The 23,830-nt window shown below is 47.5% G+C and overlaps 2 long non-coding RNA genes across 2 annotated transcripts in view; one reads left to right on the plus strand and one right to left on the minus strand.

Annotated features, from left to right (window-relative positions):
• Window positions 1–23,830, minus strand: part of LOC140516438 (uncharacterized) — a 247,288-nt gene that overhangs the window by 84,487 nt on the left and 138,971 nt on the right. The window lies entirely within an intron of this gene.
• On the plus strand, window positions 8,650–9,651 carry LOC140515512 (uncharacterized). Its single transcript, XR_011971060.1, has 3 exons — window positions 8,650–8,844; window positions 8,942–9,034; window positions 9,297–9,651. It is a non-coding gene; the product is annotated as an uncharacterized lncRNA (long non-coding RNA).

The raw sequence follows: 23,830 nt of genomic DNA on the forward strand, positions 1-23,830 counted from the left end.
GTATACACAGAAATGACCAGAGTACCTACAATGGTCTGAAATCAAGACCCAGGACACAGAAGAGGAGTCTGCACAAATAAATCTAAGATCTATGGAATGATTCACAGCGTAGGATCCCAACTGAGGTGCCAGTAGCAAGCCACTAAAATGATCCATGAACAGGTACTAAAGAGGAAACAGCCCCTTTATCAAGAGGGACCCCAGGAACTAGGCCACAATCCCCCAAACGAACTCATCAGGGAAAGAGGAGAAGAATGTGCAAAAAAAAAAAAAAAAACAAACCCTCAATCTGATAACAAATTGCTTAAAAGAAATAGGCCCAGAAAGATTTTGAATGCAGGGAGCCTAGCCGTATCCCTCGGCCTAGAGAGGGACCACAGACATGCTGAAAGGAACACAAGCAACGGACATCAGTGCCCTCCAAGGAACAGTACAGGAACCAACCAAGGGAGCAACAACCACAGCAGGAGGTCTTTCAAAAGTGTCTAGTGAAGGACAGATGGGGAGACACGGACAGATGGGGACACTAACAAATGGGCACACATAGATGGGGAGACTCGGACAAATGGGGACACAAAGACAGAGAGGTGGGAATACAAGGACAGAGAGAGACACAGGCATATGGGCACACACAAACAGATGGGGAGACATGGACAGATGAGGACACAAGCACAGGTGGGGAAACATGGAGAGACTGATGGCAGACACACAGACTGATGGAAATACATGGACAGATACAAGGGGACACAAGGACTGATGGGAACAAGGCTCCATACCCCCCATGCCACCTGGCTATCTGTTGTGTAAGGGAAAGAGAGCAGGCGCTTATTCTACCACCTCAGCTGGTCCTCACCACAACCCTGGGAGGTACATTCATTATCTCCAGTTTGCAGATGGTGAACTTGAGGCAGTTTTTAAACAATGATCTGACTAGGGTCACAGAGCTCTGCATTATCTGAGACAGAACCTGAACTCCAATCTTCTTGATCCCAGGGCTGGCTCCCTATCTACTGTGTCTGCTAGCTAAAGCCAATATGTCCACGTAGAGCAACATGCAAGACACATACAAAGTAGATGGGAGGTTCCTTTGGAAGGAGAGGTACTAGTAGCCCGGAAACTGGCCAAGGCCCTATATAGAAGGGGATGCTTGAAATGATCCTGAGAGAACCCAGGAATGCTGAGAAGTGAAGGAGGAACAGGAAAGCACTTTTGGGCCTGGGGGCAGTTGGTATAGACCTAGAGATAGGAGATGATTTGAATTGAGAAGCTCCTTGCACTGGTTTAATCCAGATGAATCCATGATGTTTTGGACCAAGACAGCAAAGATGTATTGGAAACTTAGTCTGGGTTTCTGCAGCAGTGTTCTGCCTCCTCCAAATTGGGCACTCCACTGGTCTATCTAGGAATGAGTATTGAGGGAACGGGAGATTCAGAAGAGGTCTCATGGAAAGTGAACTTTTATCTTCCTGCTTAGTGATTTACCTGACTGAAGGAAGCTTCTGCTTCCTGACTGAAGCCACGGATGATTTTCCTGCAGACAAAGGAATAGGTCTGCCTTAGGCATTAGAAAGTCATCTCTAGCCTTACTCCTAGAGAAGGGAACTGAACACTTTCTGCTCTATCACTAGTGGCGCTCCTTTTGCCTGCTGCCGGGAGTTTCCTTCACATTTTGTTTGCTACTTATCTTACTCCACTTTCTAACAATATTAATTACATCCCGCCATTTGCAGTGACTTCCTTTTAAACTTTCAGCTTTCTTGGCATAGCTGTCAAGCCTGGAGTTTCTTTGCCATGGAATTCTACGTTCCATGGAATGGTATATCGAATGACAAGTTTCCAGCAGATCCATTGAAATTAGCAGCCCATGCATCTTGTCCCCATTAAATCATGAAAAGAGAGACAAAATTGGGAAACAGTGACATAATTCAACACGGAGAACAGGTTTTCTCGAGATCCAGTTTCATCCCTGTAATCAAACACCACCGTCTTCGATTTTGTGCTTTGTTCTCCTAGGTCACCATCTTAAAATGAGTCAAGTGCAACTGAGGGCAAAAGGGTCATTTTGGCATAGATGGTGTATTTTGTTTTCTTTCAAATACATGCTCTAAGAAAAGACAATAGGAACATGGAGTGGTTGATAGAGGGGTCAGGCTGGCAATCAGAAAAGTGACTTCAGCTCTGGTTGGGAAGTCCCACCTGGAACAGCCAAGTCTCTCACCAAGAACCTCCCGAAGTCCTGTGAAGTGAGGTTCATCTGTGGAGTAAGTTTTCATCCTGAGAGTTCTCCACATCAGTGACATCACAGATCCAAAGGAGAAAAAGACAAAAAAAGCACTATCCAAGAAACACTCACCTTGAAGGCTTAGTATGCTGCTCTCAGTAAACTAATTCATGATTGTGGTGTTCCTTTTTGGTCAGTAGAAGGGAGAGCAGAGGTGGATTTCCACTGCTGTGAAAATCAGTACTCTGGTGCACAGTGACATGGACTCATAGGTCTTTAAAGGACTGGTAGACCCTGGCAGGGGTGGAGAGAGGGGGCAGAAGGGACGATGGATAAGAATGCTTCTGGTGGGCGTTCTACAGGGGCATGCACATCCACACCATAATAACATCTGTGACTGGAAGTGAACATGAAAGCAGCACTAAGGAAATCTGTCTTTATGACCTCATTTACCTTGCAACACTCTTTCCTAGGGCAGCATCATTCTGACGCATTTCAGGACATCCATTACATATGCTGGAGAAAAAGAAAATACATCTTTATTTCAACATAATTAGTCCCCCTTGTAAGCCTATATATGTTTTGCATTGAAGGATATTTTTCTGAAAGTGTTCTGAGTCTTCACCAAGCTGCCAGAGGGGTCCAGGATACTCAAAGCAAGCTTAAGAGGACCACCCCTCCATGGAAGGAATCAGCATTTGTGTATTGCTGGAGAGGCGGTCATATTGATGGGAACTTGTTCTACTTTCAGTGTTCTTTTGGGAAGGAATAGAAAAGGTTTTTCCCTGATTCACATTAACATGAGAGCCAACACAATCCTGGAGGCAATTTTATTTTAGGGGCTATACATATAGTCATATCGTGTCATGCAGGGAACACTCTAGAGATGTCCAGGGGAGTTCCATGACTTCTCTCCCAGTTTTGCAAACAGTCTGCATGTCTAATGGGCTCCAAGTGAAACAGAATTAGACAGGTGCAGGGGCATTCCGAGGCCATTTCAGTCCAACTCCTGGACAAGGACCTCCCTTGCAGGAAACCAGCAAGAATTCAGCTGGTCTTTGCTGCCCAAGTTCCTCGGCCTGGGGATCCATTTTGTCTTGAGACGATTCATTCCACTTTGGGATATTTCTGATTATTAGCATGTGTTTCCTAAGTGAAGCTTCAAGTTCTACCTTCTTTCCAAACTCCCTTGGGAATTTCAGATGTGTCAAGAAATTTAGGTGGTTGTTCTGTTGGACCCTCCTCAATCTGGCTCCAATTAATTTTTGGTAATTTAAATACTGTTGAATGATTTTGAAAAAGAAAATGTGCACAGGGAGAAAAGCAGGACAGGGATGGATCTGAAAGCTGCTATGGAATCCTGCTGTAAAAGGCACTTCTGTCCCTTCTGGGAGAGGTTAGGGAAAGCTTGCATTACCATGTCAGTGGTGTTCCATGCCTCCCTGGTCACTTGTCTTTCTCTCTTCTCTGGTCCCATTTCCTGACCAACTTGAGTTCACTTCTTCATTGTGTTTGGAACTGAAAGACCCAGAAGGCCCATCCTGCCTGTGCCTGTTTCCTCTGGCCTGTCCCCAGCGGGTTGCTGAGTAAGTTATCTTCTTTGGGGCCCAGGGCTAGCTCCGATGTAAAATGAGGGGATTACACTGGGTGGACCTGCTCAAGTCCCCTCCAGGTTGACAACTGATCCTGTTCCTTATCCTACACCTGAGCCTCAAGCTCAAGCTGATTGAATGAAGTTCACTTCCCCTTTCCAGGGAAATGGCTAAGTCATTTGCAGTTTTCAAGGTCTGGGCAATGTGTCTTAGAATGTTAACCATGGGGGAGGCATATACAATGTCTCAGAAGTTTTAGGTGTTCTATAATCTCATCCTGAGGAGTTTCAGCAGTCAAAATGTCTATTAATGTGAGAAGTATGTTGGTGATGATCATTGGGAAAGGAGAGGGTGAAGAGTGGGAAAGCTGAGACTAACCTATTTGATTGTTTTCCACTGGATCCCATTACTGACAGTAATTACCAGTCAGTAAAGAGAAAATATTTCACCATGCATGGAATGAATCTACTCTGAGAGGAGGGAACAGAGGGGTCATTGGGAAGGGGGAGGATCCCCAGGGGTTGCATGCACGTTTGAAATAAGGAGGGTGAGAATAGGTATGTCGGGACAGAGGACACACACACACACGCACACACACACACACACACCCCAAAGACAGGTATAACAGAACTTTTTTCTTATTTCATTAGCTTTAATTTATTCGTTGTTCTAGGAAGGATAAGTTAACAGATGGGACTTTCCATAGACAGACCGAACACGTAATCGTCTTCCTCCTCCTTGTCCTCCAATTTTTCCTCCCCCTCCTTAGTGTCCTCCTCAACCATCTCCAACTTCTTTTCCTCGCTCTCCACCTTCTTTGTTGTTGGGGCTGTTTTCTTCTGGCTGTCAGAGCTGGGCATGCATTTAGATGGAGGTGGCAAAATCCTGGTCCTCAGGTTCTCGAGGTCAGGTACCTTGAGAATCACGGTCATCTCCCCATACTCCTTGTCAAGATGTTTGAAGACAGAACTGCAGACCTCATCCACTCCGTCTTGGTCCTCATCTAAATAGTAATTCAGCAAAGTTACCATCGCCACATATTCGCTGCTGCTTTGAAAACTGGGGAAGCATATACAGCTCTGTTCCAGGCACTTGCAGGCAGCAGGGAAATCCAGGTCACACAGGTAGGCTAGACATTGTGCCAGGGCTGTCTGGTGGCACATGGAGGAGCTCTCTACCTCCATATACAAGTGTTGCTCCTGGCCGAGGGAGAACGCAGCGTCCCTGTAGCGCTTGTGCCTCACTAGCACCTTGGAGGCTCGGCCAGTGAATTCCAGGGCCAGCGAGAAGCAGTTCTCCCCCTCAAATAGCTGGGATGCCTGCTGGTAGAGACACACCACCTGGTGCGGAATGTGGCTCTCCAGCAGCTGTCTGAAGCGCCTCAAGGTCCAGGCTGCGGTGTCTGCTTCTCCACACTCCAGGTACCAGGAGACAGCCTGCTTCACGGCCTGGGCGGCATTCTCCAGGTGGTTGGACTTGCTCAGGTACAGGCCAGCTTGCTCATAGGCCATTGCGGCACACAGGGGTGCTCTGTTTCTCTCGTGAGACTCAGCTTCCTTGAGGAAGGCTTCTGCAGCCTCCTCCAGCCTCTTGGCCCTGAGGAAGGCTAAGGCGGCCTGCTCATACTCGCTCGCAGCCTTCCCGTAGTTGGGCTTCCATCTCAACAGTCCAATGCACTTGTATTGGGTGGCCTGGGCCATATGTCCCAAGGCCTCCCTGGTTTTTTGTTCTTCCATGTCCCGTGGTTGCCAGCTGTAAGGGAGGAATACCTGGGTCAACACGGAACTGCCTGGAGACAGAGAGAGGGAAAGCCACAGCTCACCCCAGCAACAGAACCCAACAGAGAGAGGGAATGAGCATTGTGGGGGGGAGGGGTTCAAATGGAACACCCCATTGATTGCATAAGCATCTCGACAGAGGTCCCTGGAGTCAGAGCCATAGTGGAAGTGGGGCTGGGGAGATAGTGACTCCTGGGTCCTTGGAGAGCGAGAAGAACATCTCGTAAGCAATCTATCCAGGCAAGGAGGTGGCCAAACCAACAAGGAGGGAGTCTGGACAGCATTCAGCACTGGGTAGCCAAAGACCTGGGCCAGACTGGGGTGACAGAGAAGGGCCAATGGAGAGGCAGAGGGGAACACAGGGTGGGGGAGGGGAGGAAGGGGATCCTTCCAGGGAGAGCCACAGGGCTCAGACCTAGTAACTAACTCATCACACCCCTCTGGGATGCTGAGAACGTGCCAAAGAACTGGAGGGGTGGGAACCTTTGGAACAGCAAAAAGGTTGCTGGGAACCACAAAGGACCCCAGGGGAGGGCGGCTGCTGGGCAAGCTGTTAGCCTGGCCATGGCTTAGCATCTATCTCTTGATTCCTCTCTGCAGTCTTTATAAGTGGCTTTTAAATTTCAGGGGAAGTTTTTCATCCTAATTGCTGAAAGAAAAGAGAGGAAAAAAAAGACATGACTCAAGGGTGTGCTTTGCAAGGGAGGGAAACCCCACAATGTCCATGGAAAAAGCATCCCAGTCACAGGATCACAGGTTTGGAGCTGGGAAGGGACATCACACTCCATTAAACTCAACAGAGGAGGAAATGGAGACAGAGAGGTTAAAGGCCTTGCCCAGGGTGACACAGCTACTAGGGGAGGCTCAATTCAATCCAAGGTCCCCTGACTCCCCCAGTCCACAGTTGTGTCCTCCACACTATGCTCCCTCAGATGACATATAATGATTTTAAGAAAACAAACCTTTCTGTAGGAGGTTTATCCAAAAACTTTCAAAGTTTTTTTTGCTAAGGCCTACCAGATCCCACTGAGAAAAACCAGAAAGTTGGTTCAGAATCTTCAGAGTTTCTTTGAATGGGATCTAAGCTGAGTTTCAGGCAAAGGACTCAGAGACCATGAGCAAGAGGAGCTGATTATTGGATGGAGAGAGCCTAACTCAGTCAGAATTCTGTGTAGGAATTGAAAGTTTGGGAAAAAATCGGAAAGGTATCATGCAAGTTGTATCACCTCTGTCAGAAATGCTTGGCTGGGTCAATGCAAGCCTTGAAGGAAGAAGGAAGCTTTCAGACCATATTGGTCAAACCTAAAGGGTGGGCAAAGGGTGACAGGACTTACAAAGAACTGCCCAGTAAGGCAGAAGCCCTGAAGGAAAATAGTGGTGCTTTAGGCTGGAAAGATAATGTAATGGCAGGTTACAGAGGTTTCAACTGCAAAGTTCAGCATTTGTATCCTGTACTGCAGGCTCTAGGGAGGCACCCCAGAAATCTTTCCACAGCCTGTCTGTTGGCCCTGAACTTTCCCCCTCATATCTGTAAATATTTGTTCTTGTGACCATCCATACTTCATCAGTCTTGACTGACAACAGGATCTCAACCAGAATCCTATTAATCAGTTGCCTGGAGAAAATGAGTCAAAGAGAGTAAGAAGGAAACCCATGCACAAGCATTCATCGAACCAGTTCCTTGGACTTTAGAAGTAACCCTAGAAACATCTCCACTGATTAGACATGGTCTCAGGCAATCCTTCAGTCTACAAGGAAAGCAAGAGGTGGACCTGAAGCTCTTGAAAAGGAGACCCCAGCATAGACAAAGGGAATCTTACACAAAATTGCATCCATGGGCCAGGCATTCACAGCAGGGGGGGCAATGTTGGATGCTGGGTCAGAATCCTTCATTTGGATCTACCAACAGTGACCAGACCTGATAAAGTAGAATGGGAGAACACCCCAGTTAGAAGAAGGCCAGAATTTTCCCAAAGTATGCCCCTGATCAAGAATAGGTAATGGAAAGGGAGAATTTGCCCAGAACTCAATCGCTAACAGCTGAAATGTGGGTGAGAATGGCCTCTAGGAGACACCCCAGAACTCTATACACAGACTGCCTTTTAGCCATGGACAGCTCCAGTGCAGATATGGAAAGCAGCAGAGGGGTCTGAATGACCTGAAATCCAGAGCAGACAAACAGCAGAGGAACCTGCAACACAAAAGGTAAGAGGAAAGTAATGATTCACAGCAGGGAGTCAAAGCCCAGGGTCCAACAGCAACTCATTGTAGTCATCCATGAACAAAGGTGATCTGTCTAAGTCTTGTTTTGAATTGCCTTACTATTACTACCCTTTTGTCAGCAGTGGTAAATTTGAATGTAACATAATCATGCCTTGGTTTCTGTCCCTTCAGGTTTTACAATTTTCATTCACCTTCCAAAGGTGGGGAAGCCACAGCTGTTGTTCTTCTGAGCTCGTAATTTCCATAGGAACAGCACAGTCCACGTCTTCCATGCTCTCCTTTCAAATGTGTACGTGACTTTCCCACTTACCTGTGCTGACTACCGGCACAATTTTCATAGATTTGGAGTGAGAAGGCACCTTAAAACTCATCTGGTTCTAAAAGTCGCGTTTGTGCCATCACCTTCCCAATAGAAAATCAGCTTATTACCTTATCCTAGCAGAGCAAAAGCTGGAGGCAGCACAGCTCCCTCACTTGCAAATATGTATTTCCAAACACTAAGCAATCAAAAGTACAGCTTGATTGATTGACTGACAAGACTATACCCCATTGCAGAGTGTAATGCATGAAGAAAATTAAAGGCATGTCAGATTTTAAAGTTGGTATTACCATTTCTGGTGAAAAAAAGTCAGTGTCACCACTGTTGGTTTTCAAAACCCAGTAGGACTAATTTTGGTTGAAAAAGGCAATTTAGCCTTTTTATTCCAAGTAGGACAGTACAACCATATTTGGTAAAAATGCCTCTACTGTGAGCAGTTGTTGAGATGTCAAGCATTGTTGGGTCAATGGGAGTGTCACCCCTACTGTGGGTATAAATAGAGGGCCAGAGCTCCGTGGAAAGCCTAAATCTGGGCCAACAAGTCTAAGAGGGAGGGTATCAACTTCCCTCCCCTGGGAAAGTGAGTGATAACCCAAGAGTCCTGACCTAACTGAAAGTAGAGGCTCAAGGTTTTGTACTGGTCATTCTAGATATTCTGAGTTAAAATAAAATCTCAGTCCCTCTACAAAGATTTTCACGTTGGAACTCAAGGTAGTTTACTGCTCTTTCTAGACTGTTGAGTAAAAATCTCAGTCCCTCTACAAAGGTTTTCAAGTTGGAACTCAAGGTTGTTTACTGCTCATTCCAGATATTCTGAGGGAAAATCTTGGCACCTCTACAAAGATTTTCAAAAACAAGACTTGGCTTCCAGACTCTTAGAAGCATGACATTCTCCAGTCAGGTAAGCACCCTTGGCTCATTGATCCTCACCCCCAAACGTTAAGAACTTAAGGTCATGCGGACGTATCCTACACGTTCAAAATGACGATAAAACTAGACACGTACGGAGTAAGCAAGTTCCAACTTAATGTAGTTTCTTACTCGTCATGAATTGAACTTGTAACATGGTGTTTTTGATGGAGGAACGTATAGTAACCTCCAGCTTTGGAGAGCCTCACATTTCCAGGGGTCAGGAGGTATTTTTTAATCTATTCATTTTGCAGCAGCAGCAGGAGCAGCAGGAGCAGCAGCAGCAGCAGCAGCAGTAGCACTACCAAGTCTCTCTAACCAAGATCCTTGTAAGACAAGATCTTCCTCAGTGTCAGGTTCCTGTCAGACAATGTCACTGTCCTGGGGCTGCAGGTGTGCTCTGGATTACAGCACGCAAGACAGCATGGCGCCAGTGAGGAATAACATCCTGCAGCCTCTTTCCAGCCAGTTAAGGACACCTCTGTGACGTGACGCTGATCATCCTAGATGCGCTCTGCATCTTCTGCATCATACACTCAGTCTTCTGTCTTTTCTTGGCTTTCCTCTGTGTTGGTCACTAAATAAAGTGATTGATTACGAACAACTCGAGATTTCTCGTGTCTTTAATAATCTTCATTTGTCGGTGCAACTGAACTATCTAAAACTCTGAATTAACTGACATTGTATATAAGAGTAATTCGACTCATTCACAGTAAAATTCAGAATAAAACACTGATAATGCCCATTGGGCTTCACTTCATTGGGACTAGAAATCGAGGCATAACGTAGACAAAGGGACAAAATTATCTCTGCAGGGAAAATGGTCTATTTGTAACTGTCAATACCCAATGATGATTAATAAAAATCAGACCTCATGTCACAAAAGGGAGGGATAAGAGACATGTCATTCTAAGCACCAAGATGGTTTAAAACTCAGTCAAGATTTACCAGAAATCACAACACTTTAGGAAAAATATTGATGAGAAGCCACATTACTTTGTGGATCAAGGGCAACGAATGAGGGATTATGCCCCCAACTTTTTCCACAGCAAAAATCAGTTGACAGAAATAAAGAATTTCAAGGAAATAAAGAATGCCCTGTTCTACAAGATTCTCAAGCGCTGGAGGGTGTGGCAGCACGTAGTGGAAGGTCCACGTGGTGCCAGGAGGTATGTGTCAGGTGCCTGTTCCTTACAGACCAGCCAAACTAAGGACAGCAGGCTGGCCACCAGTTGGTTTGTCCACCACAAATCAATATTGGATGCAGGGAAGGAATGTAGGTTCATTAAAGGACTGGCTTGGAAGAAGTGCATAATTCAGAAAACTCAGGTATGATAATGGAAGAATCTGGGATATACTAATGGTGATATACTGTGCTCCCAGCACAGAAGTTCCCTTCATAACTGCACATGCCATCCCCTATCTGTGAGTTTTAATGAGTCCCTACAGCACAAAGCTTACCTTGCCAAGGGTAAGGGTTCTTCCTATCCTACCTCTGATGCCTCCATGCTATTTCGGTCATCTCTGATTCTCTGTGTCCCAGACAACATCCTAGGATTTACCAAGCTAATTTGCACACTCCAACTTCTGAACATGGAGAGTATCACAGGGAATACTGGCACATATGCACCATGAAAAAGTGGGCAAAGTTTGGCAGCCAAGGTCAGACCCATCCCCAAGCCAGTGCAGCTACAATTACTCATGCTGAGGAGATGAGATCTTTGTCACACTGATCATTAAAATTAAGCATTTCTGTGGTACTGAGAGTGCTGAATTTCCTTAGCAAACATTTCTCAAGAGGTCAGACTAGAGAGAACAACTCAAAAGGATTTCACAACAAATAATCTAAGGAAAACTCTTGAGTACTATTCTCTGTCTCTCCCCCCAAACAAGCTCTGTGAAATCTTGGGGCCATGTCATGTGATGTAATTTTATAACATGGTCTGACTATAGAGGGATGTACCAGAGATGTAGAAGACTATCAAGATGGTAAAACAGGTTCTTCTTCATTTGCTGAGCTGGGGCTGGCATAAGCATGACAGATTGGCTTTCTTCTTCCTCGTGCTGCCTTCAAACCCAGCCTTTAGAGGCTTTCTTACATCCCCTAGGGGTGAATGACACTGGTCTACTCAGTGAAGCTCAGGAGCATGGCCTGGATTCTGATACTGGGGGAGTCTCTGCCCAGGGTGGATAGCTACAGCCATCTCCAGGAAGTTCTGTGTCCTGGGGACACTACTGCTAGGCAGGATGGAGATGGACAAGTCACCATTGGCCTTGGTGGGTTCCAGACTCACCTGCAGCCTGCCCTGCTCCTTTTTCTGGAGGGTCTGGACAGTTCCACTGTAGACATGGAAAGCAGGAGAGGGGCCTGAGTGGCCTGAAATCCAGACTCAGGCAAAAGAGAAGAGGAACTTGCAGCACAAAAGGCTAAGAGGAAATTCAGCATCACAGCAAGGGCTCTCAACCCAAGTTCTACTAGCAAAGCACTGTAGTGATCCAGGAGCGCTGACTGCAGATAAGAATGCCCCTGCTTCAAGAGGGACCCCAGTACTTGGCCAGAATTCAACAAATGAACTCCTCAGCGAAAAGGAACCCAACCCAGGAACAAATGGGTTAACACAAAAGGAGCCCAGAGATATAGACGGAGGGACACTGATGGTATGTCTTCGGCTACAGGTGGAATACAGAGGAAGTGTTCTTCTCAAGTGAATGGAAGCAACGATCCTCAGTGCCCCTTATGGGGGACCCAGGAACCTTGCAGGGTACCAGGTGTCTCAGCAGGAGGCCCTCCAAAGGGCTTTGTGGAGAGAACCCCACAGAAAGTAATCTGGGCACATGGTGGTTTCTGAGAAAACCTTCTAGGCTGCAGGGAACATCTGTGGATGGGCCAAAAGCCAGCAAATTTTGTGATAGAGCAAAAGAGAATGAATATGAAAAAAATCCCTCAACTTCGATCTGGCTGTCACCATGGCATCACAGCACAGAGTACTGAACAGATTCCCTCATATCTGCAAAAAGTTGTTCTTGTGACCTTCAATATTCCTTCAGTCCTGACAAACAATAGGATCTCAACCAGAATCCCATTAATCAGCTGCCTAGCGAAAATGAGTCAAAGAGAGCAACAGGAAAGCCCAAGCAGAAGCATTCAGTGAACCAGCTCCTTGGACAGCAGAATGAACCAAGAAGAATTTAAAATGAATACACATGGTCCAAAGGCAATCCATCAGTCTAGAGGAAAAGCAGCAAGTCACCTCATAGCTCCTGAAATGGAGACCCTGGTATAGAGGAAGATAATCTTATAGAAAGTCCAATGCCTGGGTCAGGCCTTCACCTCAGGGGGGCCTACGGTGTGATATGGGCCAGAATCCTAAAGTTGCACCTGCCAAGAATTTGTAGAACACATAAAACAGAATAATGGAAAACCACAGGTGGAGGTAGGCTAAAATTTCCCTGAAGTATGTCCAGGGTCAAGAAAAGGGAACAGGTTGTCCAAATCCACACAGAATGATATCTCTCACTGTGGGGCTAAGGGTGAACTCTAGGAGATACCCCAGAAATCTTTCCTCAGACTGCTTGTTGTCCCTGCACAGTTCCAGTGTAGACACTGCAAGGAGTGTAGGGTCCAGAATGGCCTGAAATCCAGATCCAGGAAACAGAAGAGGAATCTGCAGGACAAAAGGTCAGAAGAAATTAAGGATTCATAGCAGGGGTTCCTAACCTAGGTTCCAGGACCACCCCACTGTAGTGATCTGTGAACAATAACTGGAGAGTAGACCGTACAAGAAGGACCCGAGTACTTGGTCAAAATCTCCCACATGAACTTCCCAGGGAAAAAGAGAAGAATGGTAAAAAAATACAAATCCAATCCAGGAACAAATTGGTCTAAAAAGTGAGCCCAGACAGACCTTCGTTGGAGGAACACTGATGTTATGTCACAGCCTATAGGCGGAACGCAGAGGAAGTGTTCTGCTCAGCTGAACATAAGTACTGGGCCTGAGTGTCCAGTAAATTGTCCAATGTGCCAGCAGGCACAGCAGGAGGCACAGCAGGAGGCCCTCCAAGGGCCTCTTAGGAGGGAACACCACGGAAATTGATCCAAGCACATTGTGGTGACTGGGATAATCTCTTGAGGTAGAGGGAGTATTGGTGGAAGGGCCCATTCGCAGCTAGGCACGCCATAGAGAGCCAGATTATGAAAATGAAACAAAGCCCTCAACTTAGAGCGAGTCATCACAGCAGGGGGCCCTGCCATGGACCACGGAACATATCCTGTCACATCTATGGAATGATGTCCTGGTGACCTTTAATATTCCCCCAGTTCTTACTGACAATAGCATCTCAAACCAGAATCCCCTTAATCCCAGTGAGAAGAAGTGTCAGAACACTCAACAAGAAAGTCCACGTGTACAGAGAGAAGAGCAGGACAGGGCTGGGTCTGAAAGATGCTAGATTCTTCCTGCACAAGGCACTTCTGTCCCCTCTGGGCGAGGTTAGGCAAAGCTTACATTACCATGTCAGTGGTGTTCCATGCCTCCCTGGTCACATGTCTTTCTCTCATGTCTGCTCCCATTTCCTCACCACCTTGGTTTCACTTCTTCATTGTATTTGGAATCAGAAGACCCAGAGGGCCCATCCTGCCTGTCCCTGTTCCCTGTGGCCTTTCCCCAGTGGGTTCCTGAGCAAACTAACTTCCTTGGGCCCCAGGGCTACCTCCTATGTAAAATGGGGGGAGCAGACTGGGTGGACCTGCTCAAGTCCCACACAGATTGACAACTGATCCTGTTCCTTACCCCACACCTGAGCCTCAAGCGCAAGCTGACTGAATGAAGTCCAGTTCCATTTTCCAGGGAAAAGGCTAAGTCATGTGTAGACTTCACGTTCTGGCAGAATGTCTTAGAAGGGTAAGCGTGGGAGAGGCAGGAAGAAAGTCTCAGCAGTTTTCGGTGTTCTAAAATCTCATCCTGAGGGGTCTGGGCAGCCAAATGTCTACGAATGTAGGAAGTAGGTCCTGAGGATCATGGGGAAAGGGGACAAAGAGGGGAATGGGGGTGGGAAAGCAGAGAGTAACCTAATTGATGGCTTTCCACTGGAACCCATCACTTTGAGCAGGGAATTACCAATCCGTCAAGGGAAAATATTTAATCATGGAAGGAACGCATCTACTCTGGAAGGACGGGACAGGATGGACAGTGGGAAAGCAGAGGAAGCCAAAGGCTTCCATGCACGTTTCAAGGAAAGAGGTTGAGAATAGGCATGATAGGAGAAAGCACGCTAACACACATGGCAGGTATAGTAGAACTTTTATTTTTTTTTAACTAACTAGCTTTTATTTTTTTAACTAACTAGCTTTAATCAGTTCATTGTTGAAGGAATCACAAGTCCTCGACGTCAGGTACCTTCAGCATTTTCATCATCTTCTTGTACTCGTTGTCGAGGTGACGGAAGAGAGGACAGCCGCAGATCAGGTCCACTGCATCTTGGTCCCGGTCTTGATAGCAAGTCATCAAAGTTACCAACAAACCATACTCGCCGCTGAATGGGAAAGTTGGAAAACAGACACAAGTTTCCTTCAGGCACTTGGAGGCTGCAGGGAAATCCAGGTCACACAGATGGGCTAGACACTCCAACAGGGCTCTCTGGCGGCCCAAAGAGAAGCGCGCTACCTTCATACACAAGTGTTTCTCCTGGCCTAGGGACATCGCAGCGTCCCTGTAGTTCTTGTGCCTCACCAGCACCTTGGAGGCTCGGCCAGTGAAGTCCAGGGCCAGCAGGAAACGGTCATCCCCTTCAAGGAGCTGGGATGCCTGCTGGTAGAGATACACCACGTGGTGCGGGATGTGGCTCTCCAGCAGGTGGCTGAAGCGCCTTAAGGTCCAGGCTGCGATGTCTACCTCTCCACACTCCAGGTACCAGGAGATAGCCTGCTTCACGGCTTCAGCGGCATCCTCCACGTGGTCAGACGTGCTCAGGTACAGGCCAGCTTGCTCGTAGGCCATGGCGGCACGGAGGGGCACTTGGTTTTTCTCGTGGGACTCGGCTTCCTTGAGGAAGGCTTCTGTGGCCTTCTCCACCCTCTTAGCTCTGCAGAAGGCTAAGGCAGCCTGTGCATATTCGCTAGCAGCCTTGCCATAGTCTGGCTTCCATCTCAACAGCCCGACGTGTGTGTGTTGGATGGCCTTGGCCATATGCCGCAGGCCCTCCCTGCTTTGTTGTCCTGCCATGTCCGGGGCTGAGCAGGCGCAAAGGGGAACGATGAGGAGAGAGAGAGAGGGAGAGCCACAGCTCACCCCAGTCACAGAACCGAACAGAGTGTGCAGTGGAGCATTGTGGGGGAGGGGTGCCAATGGAACATCCCATAGATTCCAGAAGAATCCTGACAGAGGGCCCCCTAGTCAGAGCCACAGGGCAAGCTAGGCCCGGGGACAGAGGGCCTCCTGGACCTGTGCAGAGGAAGAAGGAGCTCTCACAAGTGATCCATGTGGGCAAGGAGGTGGCGGAACTAACAAGGAGGGAGTGCGTAGAGCATTCAGAGGTGGGTAGCTAAAGACCAGGGCCAGACTGGGGAGGACAGAAAAGGGCCAATGGAGAGGTAGAGGGGAACACAGGGTGGGGGGAGGGGAAGGGGGTCTGTCCCAGGGGAGTCACAGGGATCAGACCTTGTAACCGGGAGAGCAGCTGCTGCTGGCCAAGCTGTTCACCTGGCCAGGGCTTACCCTCTATCACCAGTGATTCAGCTCTGTCAGTGTTTATAAAAGCCTTTTAAATTTTGGGAGAATTTATTTTCATACTAATCGCTGAAAGAAAAGAGAGGGGGGGAAAGTCATGACTCAAGGGTCTGATCCTATGACCGTGATGTTGTTTCCACAGGACCACAAATGTGGAGCTGGGAAGGGACATCACAGGCCCTTAAACTCAACAGAGGAGGAAACTGCAGCACAGAGTTTAGAGAGGTGACTTGCCCAGGGTGACACAGCTACCAAGGGAGGCTCAATTCAAACGCAGGTCCCCTGACTCCCCAAATCCAGAATTTTATACACTACACTATACTCCCTCTCATGATATAGAATGATTTGTTTTTTTAAGTATAAAAGCTAGAGATTTATTGTAATTTTCTCGATAATAAATTATCCAATTGGCTATGACACTTTCCCACAACTGAACATCACCTTTCCCATTGACTAGTACCGAAGTTGGCACTTAACCAGATTGAGGAACAAGGCAGAAAGAGCAGACGTGAATATCATGGGAACTCAACTTACACTCCTTGTGCCTGTGTACTGCACATTATTCTTGCCAAGGAACAGTGTCTGAACAGATTAGGGGGGCAATATGGCCTCCACAACCATGTCTGAGGCACGCAGTTACAGAAGTAACAGAACTGAAATTCAGTATTTCCCTTGAAATATCGGTCTGCACTCATGTTACTTGAACACCTTTCAGTTTTTTAAAACTGTACACAAGGGAAACAAACTGACCTAAGTGAATACTGGACCAGGCAATCAAATACATGGCTAAGTTCTAGGTCATCTTTGAATTGCTCCTAGAGGAATGTACCACCCAACAGTCTGAGAATTAGCCACATAGGATTTCTCTAGAAGAAAGGCTGTAGAAAGAGAAGCCCAACGGGCTTACTGCATAGTTGGAACAGTTCTTTATCTTTTCTCTGTAAATTTCTACATTACCCAATATCCATTTCAATTCATACAGATGTTTGGTTACCAGGTACAATCCTGGTCCAATTTGGAGGCAGTTTTCCTCCAAAATGTCTCCTCTCTGAGCTTCTGAAAAGCGGAATGCTCACCTATTCTTATAGGACTACCAAAACTCTTTGGAAACTAGTGGCTCAGAAATCATTTTTAATTCACTTATTACCTGTGCACAAGAGAAACAGCTGATAAACCCAAAAGAAAGTTTAATGTGCCCATGTTGCTTAAAAGTAATTGAAATCTCAGGACCCTTTCAGTGAAAGTAACATTTCTAATTACCAATCACTGGGCATGTTAGAATAGCTATGGTAAAGCTCAAAAGCCTTGGGCAAGAGCGCTTTCTGCAAATAATACACCACTTCTTCAGTCTGCACAAAGACTACAAGGTAATTGACAGCTGCTCTGTGAATGTCGAGAGAGTGTTACAATGTAGCTTTCTGTACAATGAAATGTACACTTAAGGGCTAATCAGGATCAGCATTTTTACTATACTTTAAATGAAGTTCCCTAAACAGCACTTTTGCTGAGAGATGCGTATCCAAGTTGCCTTAAGATTCTACATAACTAGAGAAGAATCTGCTTTCATATTTAATTGTTCTCTGTCCTTTTTTGTTACAAGGGTCCCGCTTAGATGATTCTCTTGCAATGGACAGCTTCAGATGTGCATACTCTATGGTATACCAGAGGGGCACAAATGTTCAGTAAGTGTATGAATAACACATCACACCCCTATGGGGTGGTGAGGGCATGCCAGTGAACCAGGACCGCGGTCCTTTGCAACAGCAAAGAGGTCACCAGGGACCACAAAAGGTCATGCGGGAGGGAGTCTGCTGGCCAAGCTGTTAGCCTGGCCAGGCACTACCCTCTATCACCACTGGCTCAGCTCTGCCAGCCTTCATAAATGGCTTTTAAATGGCAGGGAAATTTCAAAAAATTAATTGGTTTAAAAAAAGGGGAGGAAAAAAATGACTCAGGGGTGTGCTTGGGGGAGGGAAGCCCCCAAATGCCCTGTGGAAATAGCATCACAGTCATAGGATCACAGGTGTGGAGCTGGGAAGAGATATCATAGGCCATTAAACTCCTCACAGGAGAAAATGCAGGCACAGAGGTTAAATGACTTGCCCAGGGTGACACAGCTACTAAGGGAGGCTCAATTCACACCCAGGTCCCCTGTCTCCCCAAGTCCAGAATTTTGTCCACTGCACTGTAATGATATATAATGATTTTTAATAAAACAAACTTTCCTGTAGGAGGTATACCCAATAACTTTTAAACTTTGTTGTTTTGCTAAGGCCTGCTAGATCCCATTGAGCAAAACCTGAAAGATGGTTCAGAATCTTCCAAGTTTCTTTGGATGAGTTCAAGCTGAGTTCCAGGCAAAGGACTCAGAGAGCCATGAGCAAGAGGAGCTGATTATGGGAGAGGGATGTCTAACTGAGACAGATTTCTGTGTCTGGGCTGGAAGTTGGGGAAAAGATTGGGAAAGGAACCACACAAATGGTAGTGCCTGGGCCACAAAGGCTTGGATGGGTCAAGTCAAAGCTTGAAGGAAGCAGGAAGCTTTCAGGGAATATTGGTCAAAAACCAAGGGCAGGCACAGGGTGGCAGGAAGAATAAATAACTGCGCAGTAAGGCAGAAGCACATAATCCCTGAAGGAGACGAGTGGGGCTTTAGGCTGGAAAGATAGTATAAAGACAGGCTACAGAGGCCACAAAAGCAAAGCTAAGAATTTCTATCCTGTGCTGCAGGTTCTAGGGAGGCACCCCAGAAATCTATCTACAGATGGCCAGTCAGCCAGATCAAGTGTATACATGGAAAGCAACAGAGGGGCCTGAATGACCTGAAATCCAGACCCAGGCAAACAGAAGAGGAATCTTCAACACAAAACGATAAGAGGGAAGTGATGTTTCACAGCAGGGGGTCCTACCCTAGGGCCCAGTAGCAACCCAGTGTAGTGATCCTTGCACAATGACTGGCGAACAGACAGCCCCTGGTCTAAGAGGGACGTGACTACTAGGTCAGAATCCCCCAAATAACCTCCTCAGCTAAATAGAGAAGAATGTTCAAAAGAAAACCCAACCCAGGATCAAAGTAGTTAAAAAAATACGTCCAGAGAGTCTTTGGATGCAGGGCCACTGATCCTATGTCAGGGCCTATAGGTGAACCACCACGGAAGCGTTCTGCTCAACCATACATAAGTAGTGAGCCTGATTGCCCAGTAAGGGGGACACAGAAAACATCCAAGTTGCCAGCAGCCACAACAGGATGTCCTCCAAGGGGCTCTGGTGAAGGAACCCCAGAGAAATTGATCTCGGCACGTGGTGGTTACTCAGAAAAGTCACCTGGGTTAGAGGGGGCATCTGTGGAATGGCCAATTCCCTGCTAAGTATACCTTGGAACAAAAGGGGATGAATCTAAAGTTTTAGCTAGTCCATACAGCAGAAAGGTTAACTTGCCCAGGGTAAGAGTTCTTCATAACCTGACTGTCACTTGCTTTCTATTTCTGTCATCTTTGATTCTCTGTGTCTCAGGCAACATCCGAGGACATATCCATTTATGTTTCACACTCAGACTTCCGAACACGGAGCGCATCACAGGTTATTCACATATATGTACCCATCAACACTTGGGCAAAGTTTGGGCAGCCAAGGTCAGACCCATCTCCAAACCTGTACAGCTACAGCTTCTCATGCCGAAGAGACTGGATATTTGTCACCCTGATCATTAAAATTAAACATTTCTGTGCAACTGAGAGTGCTGAATTTCATTAGGAATCATTTCTAAAGAGGTAAGACTAGTGATAAGAACTCGAAAGAATTTCACAGTAAATAAACTAAGGAAAACTCTGAGTGCTACACCTGTGTCTCCCCACCACCACCAAACAAGCTCTGTGAAATCCAGTCCCTCACACTGGGGATGGGAGTCAGGATGAGCTGCAGCAGGCACACCAGAAATCTCTGTAGACTGTGTGTTGGCTCCAGACAGTTCCAGTGTAGACATGGAATGCATCAAAGCAGCCAGAATGGAATGAAATCCAGACCCAGGGGAAGAGGAGAGGAATCTGCAACATACAAGGCTGAGGAAATTCATGCTTCACAGCAGGGGTTCCCAACCTGAGGTTCCAACACCAACCCAGTAAAGTGATCCTTGAACAAAGACTGTAGAGGAGACCACCTGTGACTCAAGAAGCACCCGAGTACTTGGCCAGATTCCCCAAATGAACTCCACAGAGAAAAGGATAAGGATGTTCAAAAGCAAATCCTACCCAGGAACAAATTCCTTAAAAAACATATGAGCCCAGAGAGATTTTGGATACAGGGGCAATGATGGTGCATCAGGGCCTGTAGGTCGACTGGAAAGGAAGTGTTCTGTTCAACTGAAGACAAGGAAGGGGCCCGAATGCCCCATAAGGGGGACCCAGGAAGCATCTAAGGTGTCAGCAGTCACAGCAGGAGGTCCTCTGAGAGGCTTCTCTGAGAGGACCCCACAGAAATTGATCCAGGGGCCTTGTGGTTCCTCAGAAATGTCTCCTGGGGGAGGGCCCAGCCAAGGTGTTGGAATAGAAAGACGCACATACACATAGCTCTGAACCCACAGCTCATAGAAAATCTGTAAAAAGCAACTCCCGGTGAATTCTGGAGCAGCAGAGGCCACAGAATGGTGAAGCAGAGGAGATTTCTGTTCTAGAGAGCCCTGCAAACCTATCTCAAAAGGTCCATCGCGCTGTGGACACGGAGCCCAGCCCAGCCCTGCTGAGGCCGCACAGCGATGAGAGGAGCAGATCCGAGCGGGCTTCGGGGACGGAATCTCCAGCGGCCAAGCTGGTCTGTCCACCCACAGGTGACGGGGGTTGGTGAGAGGGTCTCTTTGGCGGGTCGAGAGGGGAGTGTGGTGTTCCCATAACTCCAGCCCCCTCGTGAGGCAACAGCGGAGGCAGAAGCAGACCAGGGCTCCCCAAGCAGTCAGGAGCCCTGATCCATTGTTGAAGGTCTCTGCATAAACCCCCTGAGGGATCTGATCCCATGAGCCTGCCCTGCCCCCACCTGAGCAACTGAACTTAATCTCACACTGAATAGCAGCCCTGCCCCCTCAGAAGCCCTGAGGCTGGGAAGCAGCATTTGAGTCTCAGACCCCAAGTGCTGGCTGGGTGGATTTGGAGGCGAAGAGGGTGTGGAGAGGACACTCAGAAGTCAAGTCACTGGCTGGGAAAATGCCCAGAAAAGGGAAAGAAATAAGACTATAGAAGGTTACTTTCTTGGTGAACAGGCATTTCCTCCCTTCCTTTCTGATGAAGAAGAACAATGCTTACCATCAGGGAAAGACACAGAAGTCAAGGCTTCTGTATCCCAGCACACTCAATGGGCTCAGGCCATGGAAGAGCTCAAAAAGGATTTTGAAAATCAAGTTGGAGAGGTGGAGAAAAAGCTGGGAAGAGAAATGAGAGACATGCATTCAAAGAAATGTCTCCTCACTCCTTAGAGGGAGTGAGGACGTTTACAATGGTCAATTCCTCTGAAGTGTTCAGTAGAACAAAAGAGAATGAAGCTGAAGCAAAACCCTCCATGGAGAGCAGACAGTCACAGGAGAGGGCCCTTCAATAGACTACAGAACAGATTCTCCCAAAACTATGGAAAGATATCCTGGTGAACTTCAATATTCCTCCAGTTGTTATTGACAATAGGATCTCAATGCAGAACCCCATGAAACAGCTGCCAAGTGAAAAGAAGTTTCAGAACACTCAACCAGAAAGTCCATGTGTACAGAGAGAAGAACAGGACAGGGCTGGGTCTGAAATATGCTACAGATATCTTCTGCACAGGCTCTTCTGTCTCCTCTGGGTGAAGTTAGGGAAAGCTTATATTACCTTGAGTAGTGTTCCATGCCTTCCTGGTCACATGTCTTTCTCTCTTGTCTGCTCCCATTTCCTCACCACCTTAGTTTCACTTCTTCATTGCATTTGGAATCAGAGGACCCAGAGGGCCCATCCTGCCTGTCTCTGTTCCCTATGACCTGTCCCCAGTGGGTTCCTGAGCAAGTTAACTTCTTTGGGCCCCAGGGCTACCTCCTAGGTAAAATAAGGGGATTAGACTGGGTGGAAGAGCTCAAGTCCCCTCCAGGCTGACAACTGATCCTGTTCCTTATCCCACACCTGAGCCTCAAGCTCAAGCTGATTGAATGAAGTTCATTTCCATTTTCCAGGTAAATGGGTAAGTTATTTGCAGACTTCAGGGTCTGGGCAGTAGGTCTTAGAATGGTAATCATGGGGCAGGCATGAAGAAAGTCTCAGAATTTTTAGGAGTCCTATAATCTGATCCAGAGGAGTTTGGGCAGTCATAGGTCTATGAATGTAGGAAGTAGGTCCTGATGATCATTGGGAAAGGAAGGGGGGTGCGTGGGAAAGCAGAGTGTGCCTAAGTGATGGTTTTGTACTGGAACCCATCTGAGTCGGAAACTACCAATCATTAAAGGAAAATCTTTCACCATGGCAGGAAGGTACCTACTCTGAGAGGATGCAAAAGAGGGGTCATTGGGAAGGAGGAGGAATCCAAAGGCTTCCATGCACGTTGGGAGTATAGATGCTGAGAATAACTATGATGGGAGAAAGCACACACACACACACACGTATAACAGAACTTTTACATTTTTTTAGCTAATCACCTTAAATTAATTCATTGTTTTAGGAAGCACAGGTTAACAGAAAGTACATTCATTCCATGGAGAGAACACATGATCCTCTTCCTCCACCTTTTTGTCATCCACCTTCTCTTCCTCCTTCTCCTCCTCCTCCTCCTCCTCCTACTCTTCCTCCTTCTCCTCCTCTTCCTTTGTTGCTGTGTCCCCATGACCATCTTTGTCTGAAGGGGCCATGCATGCAGATGGAGGTGGGAAAATAGTGGCCCCCAGGTTCTAGATGTCAGGTGCCATCAGCATCCTGGTCATATTCCTAGCCACTTTTCCATCACCACACCCTCGTCGCTGCTTTGGAAAGTTGGAATTAGGGCACGGCTCTCTTTCAGTAAGTTGGAGGCGCCATGGAATTCCAGGTGATGCAGGTGGGCTAGACACTGCGCCACGGCTCTCTTGCGGCACAAGGTGAAGCCCTCGACCTTCATATCCTTGTGCTTTCCCTGGCACAGGCAGATCGCAGCGTCCCTGTGGCGCTTGTTCCTCACCAGCGCCTTGGAGGCTGGGCCAGGGAAGTCCAGGGCGGGCAGGTAGCCCTCGTCCACCTCAAATAGATTGGACGCCCAGCAGTAAAGGTACACCCTCTGGTGTGGGACTTGCCTCTGGAGCAGCTGGCTGAAGCGCCTCAAGGTCGCGGGCAAGATGTCTACCTTGCTCCTCTCCAGGTACAAATAGACCAGGTCATTTAGCGCCTGGGCGACCTCTTTCAGCTGCTCAGACTTGCTCAGGGACAGGCCTGCTCGTAGGCTCTGGCAGCACACAGAGGCACACTGTTCCTCTCCTGAGCCTCTGCCTCCTGGAGGAAGGTTTCTACCTCATCCTCCAGACACTTGGCGCTGCAGATGGCTAAGGCAGCCTGTTGATAAACACTCCCAGCCTACACGTAGTCTGGCTTCCAACTCAACGGCCCAGTGCACCTATGGCGGGTGGCCTCGGACATAGGCAGCAGACCCTCCTTGATTTCCTCTTCTTCTGGGTCCAGGAGCTGCCAGGCAAGAGGACTCGAATGGAACCATAAAGACCTGGAGTGAGAAGCAGAGTGAGAGCAGCAGCATGCTCCAGTCACAGAGCTGACCAGAGTGTGGGGCTGAGTGTTGGGCCTTGCTGGGCCAGAGGGGATGCCAGCAGAACATCCCCTGAATTCCATAAGTACCCCAACAAAGATCTCTTGTAGTCACAGCCAAGGTGGATGTGGGGCTGGGGAAAGAGGGCCTCCTGGGTCTGTGGAAAGAAAGAAGTGACTTGTGCATGTGATCCCTGGGGGGAAGGAGGTGGCCCACTCAACAAAGTGGGAATGGGTAGAGCATGCAGAGGTTGGTAGCCAAAGACCTGAGTCACACAGGGGGAATCAAGGAGGGGACCTTGGAGAGCAAAGGACCAATGGAGAGGTGGAGGG

This window comes from Notamacropus eugenii, chromosome X (assembly GCF_028372415.1).
Source record: "Notamacropus eugenii isolate mMacEug1 chromosome X, mMacEug1.pri_v2, whole genome shotgun sequence".
Lineage (NCBI taxonomy): Eukaryota > Metazoa > Chordata > Mammalia > Diprotodontia > Macropodidae > Notamacropus > Notamacropus eugenii.